Below are 15,434 nucleotides of genomic sequence, written 5' to 3'. Positions count from 1 at the left end.
TTCGTAAGGCATCGTAAAGGAAAAGCATTTCATTTTCTTTTTTTGAAAACTCTTTTAGATGTTTTAACATAATACTTACCTGGTCTCCATGCCATACTCATTTCATGCAATCCATTCATGTGCATGTTAGATGGTAACCTATATGCATACACATAACCGTAGCGTCATTCTCTATCTAGTACATAAGCAACTGAACTAGAAGTAGAACTACACTTCACTTGGAACACTCTCCTTCTATCTTGTGCTCTTACATGTCTCTTACTATGCTAAAACCTTTGGCAACCATTTACGGTCACTACCTCTTCCAAACTCAAGGTCTTACCTCGAGTGCTCATCCACTAAAGTGAACCCATGATTTACCTTAGGATTAAGACACTAAGACCTTCATCTTACTCTTCTTATTGATCACATTCTGACGCATGATTTCGTCCTACGAAACCACGCATCCCAATCCTAGACAATACACCCGTCACTGCCTCCATGCATCTTAGCTCACACTAAATCCTCATTCATATCCATACATGCCACACGATTCTAAGCCAACTCTAGGCTTAAGCACCATGTAACCATGCTTAAGGCTGATTACCCATTACATATGGTGAATCCGTCTGGTACGTGTGTCTCGCCAGATTACATACTCCTGTTACATCATGACATCTCGTCACATTCCTGCTACGCCACTCCTACACTAACTTCTCATCCATCATAAGCACGAATGCTAGTAGCCATATCACTTCATGACATTCCTCACTCTTACACTTGTTCTGCCACTTCACACATACTCCCAGCCATAAGTGAAATACGGTGACACCTGTCACCTCAGACTATAGGCCACATCACAATGACTTTGAGACACTGTTCCACAGTTCCTGACACTACTCGTCACGCTCTACGCTCATCAATTACACAACCATCCTTGTCTCTGCAACACACCACACGATGTATCGCTTCACCTCATGGAGTACACTCCACATGTACTCCATTCACACACGCTATGCCACATCACCACTATAGCACACACTTCACACCTACACTTCACAGCACAGTCCACAACACTACACATCACAGTTCCCAACTACGCCCAACACTTCAAATACACTGCACATCACATCACCACACTATACAGCGAACTCCACAATACTAACAGTACAGTCCACAACCTAACCAACTAACTAACATTTAACATAAATAACGAGAGATAGAGGGTTATATCAACGTCGAGATAACCCGTGCGTTGCTAGCTGACCTTCACAGTCGATAACATTGGAAGGGTCGTACGTGGCGGCTAACCCACATACGGTGGCTATTCACCTAACACGGTGGATGTTCACCACATAAAGTGGCGGTTTGGGCTTAGGGCTAGGCTAGGGGAGGCTAAGGGAGGCTGAGGGTGGTCTTCATGGTGGCGGCGAGGGGCGGAACACGGAGGATCTAGCCATGTATAGTGGCAGTTATGTTACGCCAGTCCCTGTGGTGGGACTTTTTATAAAATGATTTTAGAAAAGACGATGAGAGTTACCATTCGATTTAAAACTTTTTACTTTCATACCAGGGTGCAAGACTCTACGTTATAAAATAAAATGTGATTTAAGAATAAAAGAGGTTTACAGCGGGAAACATCAATCTTATAATAAAATATAAAAAAGGCCTCTCATGCAATTAAACCCTCATGCCTAGACTTCCGTGCTCTTCCCTTTAGGTCGTGTCCGTCCTGACGTGTACTGCTCATTCAGTTCCTGTGGGGGGAGGGGCATACATAAAAACCAAAATGAGTCGATAACTCGTAAGCATTACTTCATACAGTTAAAATATAATAACATAGGTTTTCATTCATGCATTCATCGGCAGGGTTTTTCTTTAAAAGGGGCTTTCTTTTTGTAAAACGTATCTCCCGTCAGTGCCTTCATTTCTTCAAGAGTTTGATGCATTCATACATTCTTTCTTATCACTTTCATTGGCCGGTACACATTGTTATGCCACATGTGTTGGGATTAGCGGTCTTTTGGACCCAGACTTCGCCCGTGGCCATGGGTTGGGAATCCCTTTTTCGTCAGGGGGTAGCACTGGGTGCACTACCAGTACTACTTACCCGGTGTTCCAATCTGCCCAGTCCATTGGTACCCTTTTCATTCATTCATATGGTCGTTACGTATTTTCATACATTAAACGTTTAGTCATTTCTTTCAGTTCAGTCCTTCAGTCCTTTCTTTTCAATTCATTTCAACTCTATGTTTTTAGTCCTTTTCATTTAGCAGTTCGTTTGTGAAAAAACATCGTTTAAAAGCATGGGCTTAAATATCATCTTTTCATGGCATCCATAAAGCATCAGTTCATAGGGACCTTTTAAAACAACATACTTTCTTCGCGTCGCTTAATGCATTAGTTAAAGCACAAGGCATCAGCCTCGATGTTTCTTTTTGTAGAAAATAAATACAATAGATACTGCATATAGTCATCAATTCACACGCGTACAATTAATACTTTGGGTGTGTAAAAAAGGGCTGCCAAGAAGGGCCATACATACGTATACCTTTGAACACTTAGCACGCTTTCGCAAAACATCTTTCACGTCGTTTTGTAAAGAGAAAGCCTTTCATTTTCTTTTTGTAAAACATATTTCATAAAGAAAAGCGTTTCATTTTCTTTTTCGTATATTTTAGAAAACTCTAGAAGAGTATGAACATAATGCTTACCTGGATTCCATGCTACTTTCATATCAAGTGGTCCATTCATGTGCGTGTCAGATGGCAACCTACATGCATACACATAACCTTGACGTCATTCTCTATCTAATGCATAAGCAACTTAAACTAGAAATAGAGCTTCACTTCACTTGAAACACTCTCCTTCTATCTCCTGCTTTTACGTGCTACTTGCTATGTTAAAACCTTCGGGGTCAACTTACAGTCACTACCTCTTCCAAACTCAAGGCCTTACCTAGAGTGCTCATCCACTAAAGTGAATCCATGATTCACCCTAGGATTAAGACACTAAGACCTTCCTCTTATTCTTCTTATTGACCACATTCCGATGCATGATTCCGACTAACGAAGTCACGCATCCCAATCCTAGACAATACACTCGTCACTGCCTACATGCATCTTAGTCCACACTAATCCTCCTTCCCATCCATACATGCCACAGGGCTTTAAGCCAACTCTGAGGCTTAAGCACTGTGTAACTATGCTTAGGACAAATTACCATTACATATGGTGAATCCGTCCAGTACATGTGTCTCGCCAGATTACACATGTACCTTACCCTTTTATCTCCTAAGACCAACATATAACACGTTGATCACATGCTCATACGGACAAGCATCATACTCCGATATCAACCTTCTCTTAACCGGGCTAGCATGATGACTCTTCATGCTACCCGTCCCTTTTGACAGTTCATCCCAACACTTAACACAACAAGACTCCATTCACAACTACGCTTTACGTAACGTCATATAGCTCACGACTACTCCCAAGCTACACCGTGACCATGTCACGTCACCTGACATCCCGCTACGGCATCTCTACGCCAACTCCTAACTCATCATGAGTACGGTCCCTCACGTACTCCTGTCATATCGTAACATCTTGTCACGTTCCTGCTACGTCATTCCTATACTAACTCCTAACCCATCACAAGCACGACTGTTAGTAACTATGTCACTTCATGACATTCCCCAGTCATGCTTCCACTGCGCACTCTTACACTTATTTCTGTCACTTCACACATACTCCCAGCCATAAGTCAAGCACATTGACACCTGTCATCTCAGAGTACAGGCCACACCATAACTACTTCGGGATACTGTTTCACAGTTCCCGAAACTACTCGCCACGCTCCATGCTCATCAATTACGCAACCATCCTCATCTCTGTGACACGCCACACGGTGTATCATTGCACCTCATGGAGTACACTCCAAGTGTACTCCTTTCACACACGATACTCCACATCACCCCTATGGTATACGCGCCATATGGTGCATCACTCCACCACATGGAGTACACTCCACGTGTACTCCTTTCACACACGTTATGCCTCACAGAGTATACTCCACGTGTACTCTTTGTGACGCCTCCAAATTTTCGCTTGGGATTGGACGGACATTTGAAGCGTCGAGACATGCAACACAAGGTTACCTACCCTCGTTCATGACATATATGATGCAATGATCCTAACATGTATCTAGCATTATACAATATTCACAGCGGATAAATTTTTTTTTTTTCTTGAGCCATACTATGCACCAAACTGAAAATATCCAAAACACTTAAAACATATTTCATACAAAAGAACATACTAAATAACTGAAATCATAACACTAGTCCAAAATGGTTATGATCAAAAGAGTACTGAAGATGCAACTCCATAGTACAAGTAGTAATTTAAGTTAACTACTATACTATCATCGACGTCACACTGTCGCTTAGTCGACCGTTTCCAGTTGGTCTATTTTTGGCTCTTCTTCAGTTCCTGTAACAAGATCTACCATTCGGAGGGAATGGTAGTTGGGACTACCACAGTGATTTGATTACAAATCTTAACAAGTTAACAAAAAACCTTCACACAGGTTAATGATGCATGCATGGCAGTAAAAACATGAATGCATAATCAAATCATAAGTAATCATAGCATAACTTGACATACAACATAACATAACTAACATGACTAAAACTGAAGCGTGAACTAAACTTTACTTGCTTAAACTGAACTGGACTTAAATTTTGAGACTTGATTTGACATGAACTTGATCTGAGACTTGACTTAACATGATCTTGGAATCTTGTTCTTTAACTGATTAAAATCAACTACTAGGGTGCTACATGGATCCCCTAGAGCCATGTGTCCCTACCGATTACAGCATCGCAACACAGGTATCTGCACCAGCTGTGAGTGCGTTGTATGTGCCACACTTACTGTGATCCCCATACCTCATGTGCCACATTGACTATGGACTCCACGAGAACTAAAATGTGGCTCCATCGGCGTTAGTGCTTAGCACGCTCTGGTGACCAGCTAGTTAGGCCTCGCCCGCTACCCGTTGACTGTATTTCATCAACTCAAGGAATTTTACACCTATTTAGACACTCCAGCATGAACAAATGAGTTTTACTAGGATATTACCTCATCCTAGCACTTAAGGTCATGATTAACATGAATAACTTGATATGACTGTTCTGGCTATTCTCAAAATACACAAATTGTATTCGAGACGAAACGTGACTAGAGTACGAAAGAACAGAAGCCCTGACGTAACACAACATGACTTAAACATAACACAAAAGATATGTGACTTACTTGAAATATAAACATTTTGTAACATAACATAACATGTAACAGACAACATACTTAACATGGCATACTTGCAACAGTTAATAGTACATGACATACAAGTAACAGATGACATACTTAACTTAACATGACATACTTGCAATGTATAACAATGTATAGCAATACATGACAGAATATCTTATGTAATAAATGAATAATTCGTGACAGAATAAATACTGTATGACATGTAAATATATAATGGCTTGGCATGGCACATATGATAGCATTCATACATACATACACTATAGTTCATTTACTTATCACTCATACACATTAAACTGATAGTAAGTTAAAAGCTAACTTACATCCGTTTTCGTATTTTCTAGACAAAACTCAAATACGATCACGAGAAACTGAAAGTAGTGATTTCCAAAAGTTAGAATTTAATCACTAACAATCAGAAATATGGAAAAATATTAACATAGAGTAAAATTATCATTTTACCCTCTACATGTGGAAAAATGACCATTTTACCCCTAACTTAAAGATTTTGCATCCTAACTCCAAAAATCACCAAAATTTACATACCTCATGTAAATTTTGTCCTAAACTCAAATATCTATTCAGAAAAAATTAAAATTAAACACAACCATTAAAATTCTATAGGGCCCAAATTTGCATAGGCTATTTCCTTCAATTTTTGTTTCTAACTTGTTTTGATCAACCTCTTGATCCATGACTTATAAAGATGTGATCTTCAAACCAAAACATCACATGGTTTAAAAATGTGTCCTAAAATAGATCCAAGCTTTAAACTCAAGATGACATGATTAAACATAAACCAAAACATAAATTTAGCCAAGAACATCATCACTTTGGCCTAACCGAATATCTCCTTGCATAAAATTCCATATCTTCAAAACTAACATCAAATATCTCCAAAATAACATTCTAACATGTATATAAGAGGTTTAGGATCCTCCAATAAAAATATCAAAACCATTTGAATAAGATTAAACCATAAAAGATTTAAACTTTCTCAAAACAGAAACTGTTTTTCCTCTTCCAGTTTTTAAGTTTCTAAATCTAAGAAAATATTTCACCAAAACTTTTAATCATGCAACAAATACTCAACCACTAATCATATACACATGTTAACAGTAGTCCATAAAAATTTCGGAGCAAGATCTATTCATTATCTTGGTCAAAACTCCAAAATATAACACACTCTCTAGTTTATCGCCCAAAATGACCTTTCTGGGGTTTAAACAACTTTTTACCAATAAAATGACCTCCAAATGGAACAAATAAGGTATCCACGTAAACCAGACTAAAAAAAGAACAACTTTTATGAAGAAAATTTGCGAGAAAATACTTACAAAAGCTTTGAATTAGGCATGCAAAAGAGATCAGAAAAACTACCCAAGAGTGTATTTTGTGTTCTATCAAGGAAAAGTGTAAAGGAGGGTTGCTTTTCATGGGAACTGGACTGGAGAGCCTCTTACAAAAGTTATGGAAAGTGATAGGATGATAAGAAAGCTTGAGTGTTGGCCTTTTCTTCCTATTACAATAGACAAAAATCAGCCCAAGATATTTTCTCAAGGTGGAGTGTAAAAGTGAAAGAGTAAGGTGGCCCTTTAGCTATGTACTTCGAGAACCTTCTAGGTCCTCTTATGGAAAGATCTTGTCAGCCAAGTGGGGGTGCAAAACTTATCCAAATAGCAATCCTATGGTGACCAAATTCGTGGGCCTTAAAGGGCCTAAACCGAATGGGCCTAAATTTTGGGGTTTTAAGAGGGTTTGGGTTGCTATCAAGCCCAAATCCAATATCTCTTGGAGCAATCAATTTTTCAAGGTTAACAAGGTTAGATAATGATGTTATAACACAAATTTGAAGGATTAATAGTATGTGGAAGTAATTTAATCAAGTGATTAAACACAATACTAGAAACTGATTCTTTTAGATTTTGGAGGTCAACTTTATTGATTGAATAAAACCGTTTATGATTTCAATTTCAACCATGTTTTGGGTCCTCAGTTGGACTCCAACCACGTAGGATTTCACTAGGGTGGAAATCCTCTTTGGTTTGGCACAATTTGATTAGTCGGATGGAATAGTGTTTTTACTTAGGTGTAATAATCTCACACCTTGATTCCTTCAAATCCATCAAACGTTCCTCTTGATGCCAAGTGTCTAATATTATTTACTATGTGTCGCTAAGATCTTGTCAAATGTCCAAATAAAACTTTTCTAATCTAGTTTGGACATTCCGTACTGTGATTTTAAAAACACTACACTTTGTGTGCTTACTGAGGTTGCTATTCACTCCGGAAAGTGAATAATAAATTTAGCACTGAAAAATTCTAAATATTCATATTAACTTACAGTGAAAATCATTTACCGAAATTCAATCCCGAAGTACCCCAAAAAAAGAATTCATAGTTTTGAACATGTGTTTCGTCCGAAAATATGAAAATTGACCTATTGAGCCATAAAATCCTAAATAATCAACTGAGTCTAATGGCGCAGACCATAATACATTCTGACACTTATAACTACCTCAAATAATTAGAATCGCACTTCTGGCACCATAGTGAATGATAACACAAACTATGTTGACAGACTAAAACCTATGCAATTAGTCGATTCGTGAAAACTTCATAAATTTTCACAAGGTTCCTAAAGCCAATAGAAATTCTACCAATAAATTTCTAGCGGGCTGTTACACTCTTCCCATTCCACATTACGCTAGGAGGGTATATGTTACATATACTCTCCTTATCCCCACACTACGTCACGAGAGTACACACTCTCTTCCCAATCCACATGATGCCATGCCACCATTACAACACAACCCACAACACTACACAACACGCTTCCCAACTATGCCCAACACTTCACTACACAGCACATCACAATACAGCGAACTCCACAATACTAACAACATAGTCGACAACCTAACCAACCAACAAATAACATAAATAACGAGGGATAGAGGGTTATACCATCGACGGGGTTGACCCGTGCGTTGTTCGCTGACCATCACAGTTGATGACGTCGGAAGGGTCATACGTGGCGGCTGACCCATGTACGGTGGCTATTCACCTTACATGGTGGTTGTTTCGGCATTTGGATAGCTAAGTGTGGTAAAACCTTGAGTTTGGAAGAGGTAGTGACCGTAAGTTGTCCCCGAAGGTTTTAACATAATAAAGAGCACGTAAGAGTACGGGATAGAAGGAGAGAGTGTTTCAAGTGAAGTGTAGCTCTGTTTTTAGTTTTAAGTTACTTATTCATTAGATGGAGAATGACGTCAAGGTTATGTGTATGCATGTAGGTTGCCATTTGACACACCATATGGTGCATCACTCCACCACATGGAGTACACTCTACATGTACTCCCTTCACACACATTACGCCTCACAGAGTATACTCCATGTGTACTCTTCTCATTCCACATTATGCCAAGAGGGTATATTTTACATATACTCTCCTTATCCCCACACTACGCCACAAGAGTATATACTCTCTTCCCAATCCACACGACGCCATGCCACCATTATAGCACAGCCCACAATACTACACAGCACACTTCCCAACTATGCCCAACACTTCACTACACAGCACATCACAATACAACGAACTCCACAATACTAACAACACAGTCAACAACCTAACCAACCAACAAATAACATAAATAACAAAGGATAGAGGGTTATACCATCAAAGGGGTTGACCCGTGCATTGTTCGCTAACCGTCACAGTTGATGACGTTAGAAGGGTCGTACGTGGTAGCTGACCCACATACAGTGGCTATTAACCTTACATGGTGGTTGTTCGGGTATTTGGATAGCTAAGTGTGATCTTGGAATGGCTCATGGTGGCCTCATGGTGGCGGTGAGGGGCGATACATCATGTACAATGGCTGTTTTGGCCACTGGAGGTGGCTAGAGGTGCGGATCTAAGCGTGGGAGGGTTGGGTCGTGGTCTTGGGCTAGTGGTCTCTTGGTGGTGCCGAGGTGGCACACGTTGGAGACACAGCGGCTCATGGAGGAGTTTAGGCCGTGGGTTTCAACTAGGGGAATCGGAGGGAGGGCTTGGCTGGTTGTGGCTGGCCATGGAAAGGCTAAAGGAGGTGCGGTGGAGCTTGTGGTCGCATTGGGGTGGCACCACATTGGCTGGAGGCGTCGGATCTAGGCCAAATGAGTGGAACCCATGTGCTAGAAAGTGAGGGGGCATGCGATTGAGGGAGGCCAAGGGTCTTCATGTGGAGTTGGGGAAGGGAGGAGGGAGGCTGGTGGTGGTGCTTGGTGAGGCTAAAACCGACGCACGGCGGCACTAGGGCCGTCGGTGGTGGTGAAACCCGTGTGAGACCCATTTCGGGAAAAGGGAAAGAGGGAGAGAGAAAGGGAGGTTGTCGTGGCTTGGGTTCCATGGAAGGGGTTCACTGGTTTGAGGGGAGGTCGTTGGTGGCGGTGCGGTGGCCTGGGTGGCTATGTACGGCGGCGCAAGGGTGACAAACCCGTAAATTGCCCCTTGCGAAGAAAGGGGAGAAAGCTGTCATGGGTGGTTCTGGCGGTGGCTGGAGATTGCTGGTGAGGTGGTGGATCTACTGTGGTGGCGCGGCATGAGGTGGCGCCCAGTGGTGGCCGACGGTGGAGCTGGGCTGGAGGAGAAGGGATTCGGCTAGGGGGAGGGGGAGCGTACGTGTGAAGGAGAGGGAGAGAGAGAGAGGGAAGGGAAAAGTGAGGAAGAAAGAGAAAGGGCTTGAGTATTTAATCCAGACCCTTCATCTTGGGATCTTTAAAACGATCTAACGGTGGAATTTAAATACAGATTTGAAAATGCGTAAATATTAACTTAACTAAAAGCACTAAGAGGAATTAAAATAGAATATTATTTAAATTAAACTTTAGTTTATAAAATAATATTCATTCATCATTAATAAAATGATGAAGTCTTATTTAATATCTTTAAAAGAATAAAATCATTTAATTAATTAGAGTTTTCAACATAATTTAAATCTTATAATATTTTAAGTAGCTAAAATCATTTTAATAAGTGATATTAAAATGATTTCCTACAATTATAATATTTTTAGAGCTCTTCAAATTATCTTATTTAAAATCAAGTTTAGTTCAATAACACTGGAAATACCCCATATAAGTATTTCCAGTGCATTTAAAACACTGGGCTTACTTTAGAAATCACATAATATCTTTAGAAACATGCCATTGAGGTTCGGCACGCATAATGAGGCTCGCAGTCACTAGAGAGAAGGGCAGACTGTTGTGTAATTTCCATCCTCAAAATTTCCTTACATCAGAAAGAAGGAGCGGGGTGTTACAGATTAGCCACGTACACTGGCTGTTTTGGCCACTGGAGGTGGCTAAAGGTGCGGGTCTGGAAGGGGCTGAGCATGGAGGGGCTTGGGAGGACCTTGGCGAGGTGGTGGTGGCATTAGTAAGGTGGTGCGGTGATGAGTGTACGAAAGTGCACTCTAAATACCCTATTATTGAACTAAAATGCTAAAATGTTAATAGAAATCATTGAAATTAATGTGTATTCTTGAATTGAGTTTCTATTTACTTTGGGATACTCCTAAGCAGATTTTTATGTTTTATTTCAGAGTCTATAAAAGAGCAAGTCCAAACCCATTCAAATTCAAAGAAATTTCAAGTGGGCAAGACGTTGGAACAACTTAAAAACTTTCAACAAGTGTAAGACTCTTCAAATAAAGATAATGATGGGGTTTGAGAGTAATTCGAATCAGAGTCCAAAACGCACTAGGAGACAAATGGACACACTTTAGTATTTTAACCATAATTGTCTGCTCAAATATTTGATTGATGCGATTCTTGATGCGTTGGAAGTCTATCTTAAAGGGCTACAAAGTTGTCTTTACTAACAATTTCCAAATTTAAACTCTTGAAGCGCATACATGGCTCCCAAGTTGAGTCCTAAAATTTAGGCAATTTTGTGTGCGGGAATATGAAGGCATTAGGGTTTCTTTCCTACCCTATTTAAGCATATCATTAGCACGAAATTGGAGAGTTCAGAATAGAGGAGAAGGCTCAGTTTGAAGGAAGAAGATCTGAAATTAATTTCCATGGCCACCATTTGCTCTATTTTTCTCTTGAGATTTCTGTTGGCCATTATATTTATGGGTAACTAAATTCTCAAGTAGGGATAGGGATGAACTTGCACATTAGATGGTATTTTAATTTATTCTTGATTTATGTATTTGATTTTCAATTATTAAAAACTCTTTTGTTTTATCATTCTCAATTCATTGTTGATATTTTCTTCTCCAAATAATCATAGAATTTATTCTGTTTATGGATTCAGTCATACTTTTTCTATTGAATAGATTAGCTCTTTAAATATATTTGGATCAATTATTTATCTATATCGATTTAATTCTTTGCTACAATATCGCTTCCTGAGTATATTGTTGTCATTGGATTTTCTCAATAGTGATAATAATTTACGAATTTTAAAAGTGGTGAATGATTTTTCATAGGTTTACATTTGGTTTACTCTTGGTTTATAAATCTATACCTTTCAGTTGATAATTTTGATAATTGAGTTCCCAATTGAGTTATTCAATGAATTAAGAATAATTAAAATACCAGATTTGTCTAAGGGATTCCCGACGCTTTACTGTTTGTCAAACTTGAATATTTTTTCCGTTAGTCGCTTTTCTTCACTTTAATTTACATTTAAAATTAATCTTTGTCATCCATTAATCATTTAATATTTTTCTTTAGTTCTTTGAGAATTCTATTATTCTTTTAACTTGTCTCTATGTAGAATCAACACCCCAAAGCTGTGCTACAACTACCGCATTATTCTTTGGGTGTAATCAAATTTTGGCATCGTTGCCGGGGAGACGGTAGAAGAATTGTTAGATTGTTTTCATTTTAGCAGTTTGTAAAGGCAGTAATTTCATTCCTTCTTTTAAGTTGCTGCATTATTATTTTTTTTTCTTCTTTCTTTTTAATGTATTTTTATTCTTTTAGTATTTTGTTAGCTTGCATGCACAGATATAGAGACACCTTGGGTAGTTTTGCTTGTAAGCCTGTGAAAGAGTTAGAATCAAATTTTTTAAATCCTTTATATGATAATCCATCTAGTCTCGAAGAAATGAGTGAACACGATGATTAAACCATTAGAACTCTTCATGATTACCTCCACCCTACACGCACAGCCACACCATCATGCATCATGTTTCCAGCTAATACTGGCCAATTGGATTTTAAAACAGGGATGATACAGTTACTCCCTACTTTTCATGGCTCGGAAAATGAAAATCCATATGTGCATATTAGGGAGTTTGAGGAAGTAGTTGCGACTTTTCATAGTCAAAATGCAACTGATGATGTTGTGAGACTTAAGTTCTTTCATTTCTCTTTGAAAGATAAAGCTAAGAGTTGGCTATACTCACTGAGACCCCGATCTATTGGGTCATGGAGTGAGATGACTCAGGTCTTCTTTAATAAATACTTTCCCCAACATAAGACCAACGCATTAAAAAGGTAAATCTCCACATTTGCACAAAAGGATAGTGAGATTTTATATCAGTCTTGGGAGAGATTTAATGAGTTGTTGAGTATGTGTCCTGACCATGGGTATGAGAATTGGCGCTTAGTAAGCTATTTTTATGAGGGACTTACACCTAGAGAGCGTCAATTTTGTGGAGATGATGTATAATGATGAGTTCTTACATAAAGATACTGATGAGGCCATAGAATATCTCAATGAGCTTGCTGAAAAAGCTCACACTTGGATTGGACCTAGTGGTACTGAAAGCACAAATAGGTCACGACTTGCAGGAAATCCAAATGGTAGTGGAATTTACCATTTCAGGGAAGAGGATAGCCTAAAGGCTAAGGTTGAGATGCTCACTAGGGAGTTAGATGTGTTAAAGACTAAGAACTTAAAGCCAACACACGTGGCTAATCATGCAGAGTCTTTTGGACCATGTTTTGTGTGTGGTGGGGTAGATCACGTTGCCCAAGAGTGTCTCACATTTGCTGAGATGAGAGGGATGTATGAGGAACAATGTAATGCCTTAAGTATGTACAAGAAGCCTTTTACACCTTACTCTGATACTTATAATCCGGGGTGGCGCAATCACCCCATTTTTAGCTGGAAGTCTGAAAACCAGCCATCTGCACAACCCCCTAGATCATATCATGCACCTTCATCTTCTAGGAGTCCCTTAGAAGACATTTTGCATGCTTTTATTGAGGCACATGGTAAAACTAACCGAAAGTTTGAATCTTTGATTATGCAGGTTGTTGAAGAAAATAAAGAGATAAAGAGCCAAGTGTCCAAATTGATGAGCTCCTTGAGTGTGAATGAGCGAGGTAAGTTCCCTTCTTAGGCTCAGTCCGCACCCCATGGTGAACACATGACAAAAGAGAAATTGAAAGATGTGAATGCCATTGTGACGAGAAGTGGTAAGTCATTACACATCCCAACAACGAACAAATCAGAGGATGTGGAAAAGGATTAAGATAGTAGTGATGCCGAGCTGACCAAGGAACCTGAAGTGAGAAAAAGTCCTATTAAGATACCATTCCCTCAAGCTTTAAAATCAAGCAAGCGAACTTTGGATCCTAACAATGAAATCCTAGAGAATCTAAGGCAGGTAAAAATCAATCTTCCTCTTTTGCATGTGATTAAACAAATTCCTACTTATGCAAAAATTCTCAAGGATTTGTGTACAGTTAAGAGGAAGCACCATGTGAAGAAGACAGCATTCCTGAGAGAGCAAGTTAGTGCTCTAATTGAGCAGTGGATTCCTCCCAAGTACAAGGATCCTAGTTGTCCAACTATTTCATGCAACATTGAAAATCATGAGTTTGGGCAAGCTTTGTTAGATTTAGGAGCTAGCATGAATATAATGTCATATTCTATTTATTTGCAGTTGGGGTTGGGAGAAATCAAACCAACCACTGTGGTATTGCAATTGGCTGACCGTTCAGTCAAAGTACCCCGGGGTGTGGTAGAGGATGTTCTAATTCAAATTGACAAATTTTATTATCCTGTTGATTTCCTAATCCTTGACACTAGCTCTGTTGTTGATACTACTTCTAAAATTCCATTGATTTTAGGTAGGCATTTTATTGCCACTGCTAATGCTCTTATTAATTGCAGGAATAGGCTCATGAAGCTATCTTTTGGAAACATGACTCTCGAGGTGAATATCTTCCATATTGCAAAACAGCCAAAAGATGATGACGAGAGCCATCAGACATACAAGATTGACTCACTCATGGATAGGGGAGTTTCTATAGCTCAAAATTTTGATCCCCTTGAGTATTTTCTTGTTAATTCTGAATTTGATTCTATCAGTTGATATTTGTGCTATTTTTGATAGAACTCAGGATTATGGCACTTGGGCATGGCAACTGAAGTTTGAAGAGTTGCCTAATAAAGGTGAAAAACAAATTCCTTCAAGTGTGGAAGCACCCAAAGTTGAATTGAAGCCTCTGCCTAAAGGTTTAAAGCATGCTTTCCTTGGTTCAGGTGATACTTTTCCTATTATTATCTCAACTGAATTGTCTCAATCTCAAGGTGAGAAATTAATTCAGACCCTAAGTGAGAATAAGTCGGCTTTAGGTTGGAGCATTGCTGATATAAAAGTTGTTAGTCCCCTGGTCTGTTCTCATAAAATTAATTTAGAGGAAGGAACTAACCCTCATAGAGACCCCCAATGTAGGCTTAATCCTACTATGAATGAAGTGGTGAAGAATGAAGTGTTGAAACTATTAGACGCAGGAATGATATATCCTATTGCGGATAGTAAATGGGTAAGTCGTACACAGGTTGTTCCTAAAAATTCAGGTGTTATTGTGGTGAAGAATGACCTGAGAGAGTTACTCCCTACAAAACTTGTGACTGGGTGGCAGATGTGCATTGATTATAGAAAATTGAATGCTGCCACCTGGAAAGACCATTTTCCTCTCCCTTTTACTGATCAAATTCTTGAGCGTGTGCCTGGTCATCCTTTTTATTGTTTCTTGGATAGTTATTCTGGTTATTATCAATTTGAAATTGCATAGGGACTAGCAATAAGCAAGTTGGGGGTGTGATGAGTGTACGAAAGTACACTCTAAATACCCTATTATTAGACTAAAATGCTAAAATGTTAATAA

At 39.2% G+C, this 15,434-nt stretch overlaps 1 non-coding gene across 1 annotated transcript; it reads right to left on the bottom strand.

Annotated features, from left to right (window-relative positions):
* Positions 1 to 12,794: 12,794 nt before the first annotated feature.
* LOC121266661 lies at positions 12,795 to 12,902 on the bottom strand. The gene has a single exon (XR_005940882.1). It is a non-coding gene; the product is annotated as a small nucleolar RNA R71 (small nucleolar RNA).
* Positions 12,903 to 15,434: the final 2,532 nt, after the last annotated feature.

This window comes from Juglans microcarpa x Juglans regia, chromosome 5D (genome assembly GCF_004785595.1).
Source record: "Juglans microcarpa x Juglans regia isolate MS1-56 chromosome 5D, Jm3101_v1.0, whole genome shotgun sequence".
NCBI lineage: Eukaryota > Viridiplantae > Streptophyta > Magnoliopsida > Fagales > Juglandaceae > Juglans > Juglans microcarpa x Juglans regia.
Note: the sequence above shows the minus strand (reverse complement) of the source record. Positions and strands in the feature narration are given on the sequence as shown.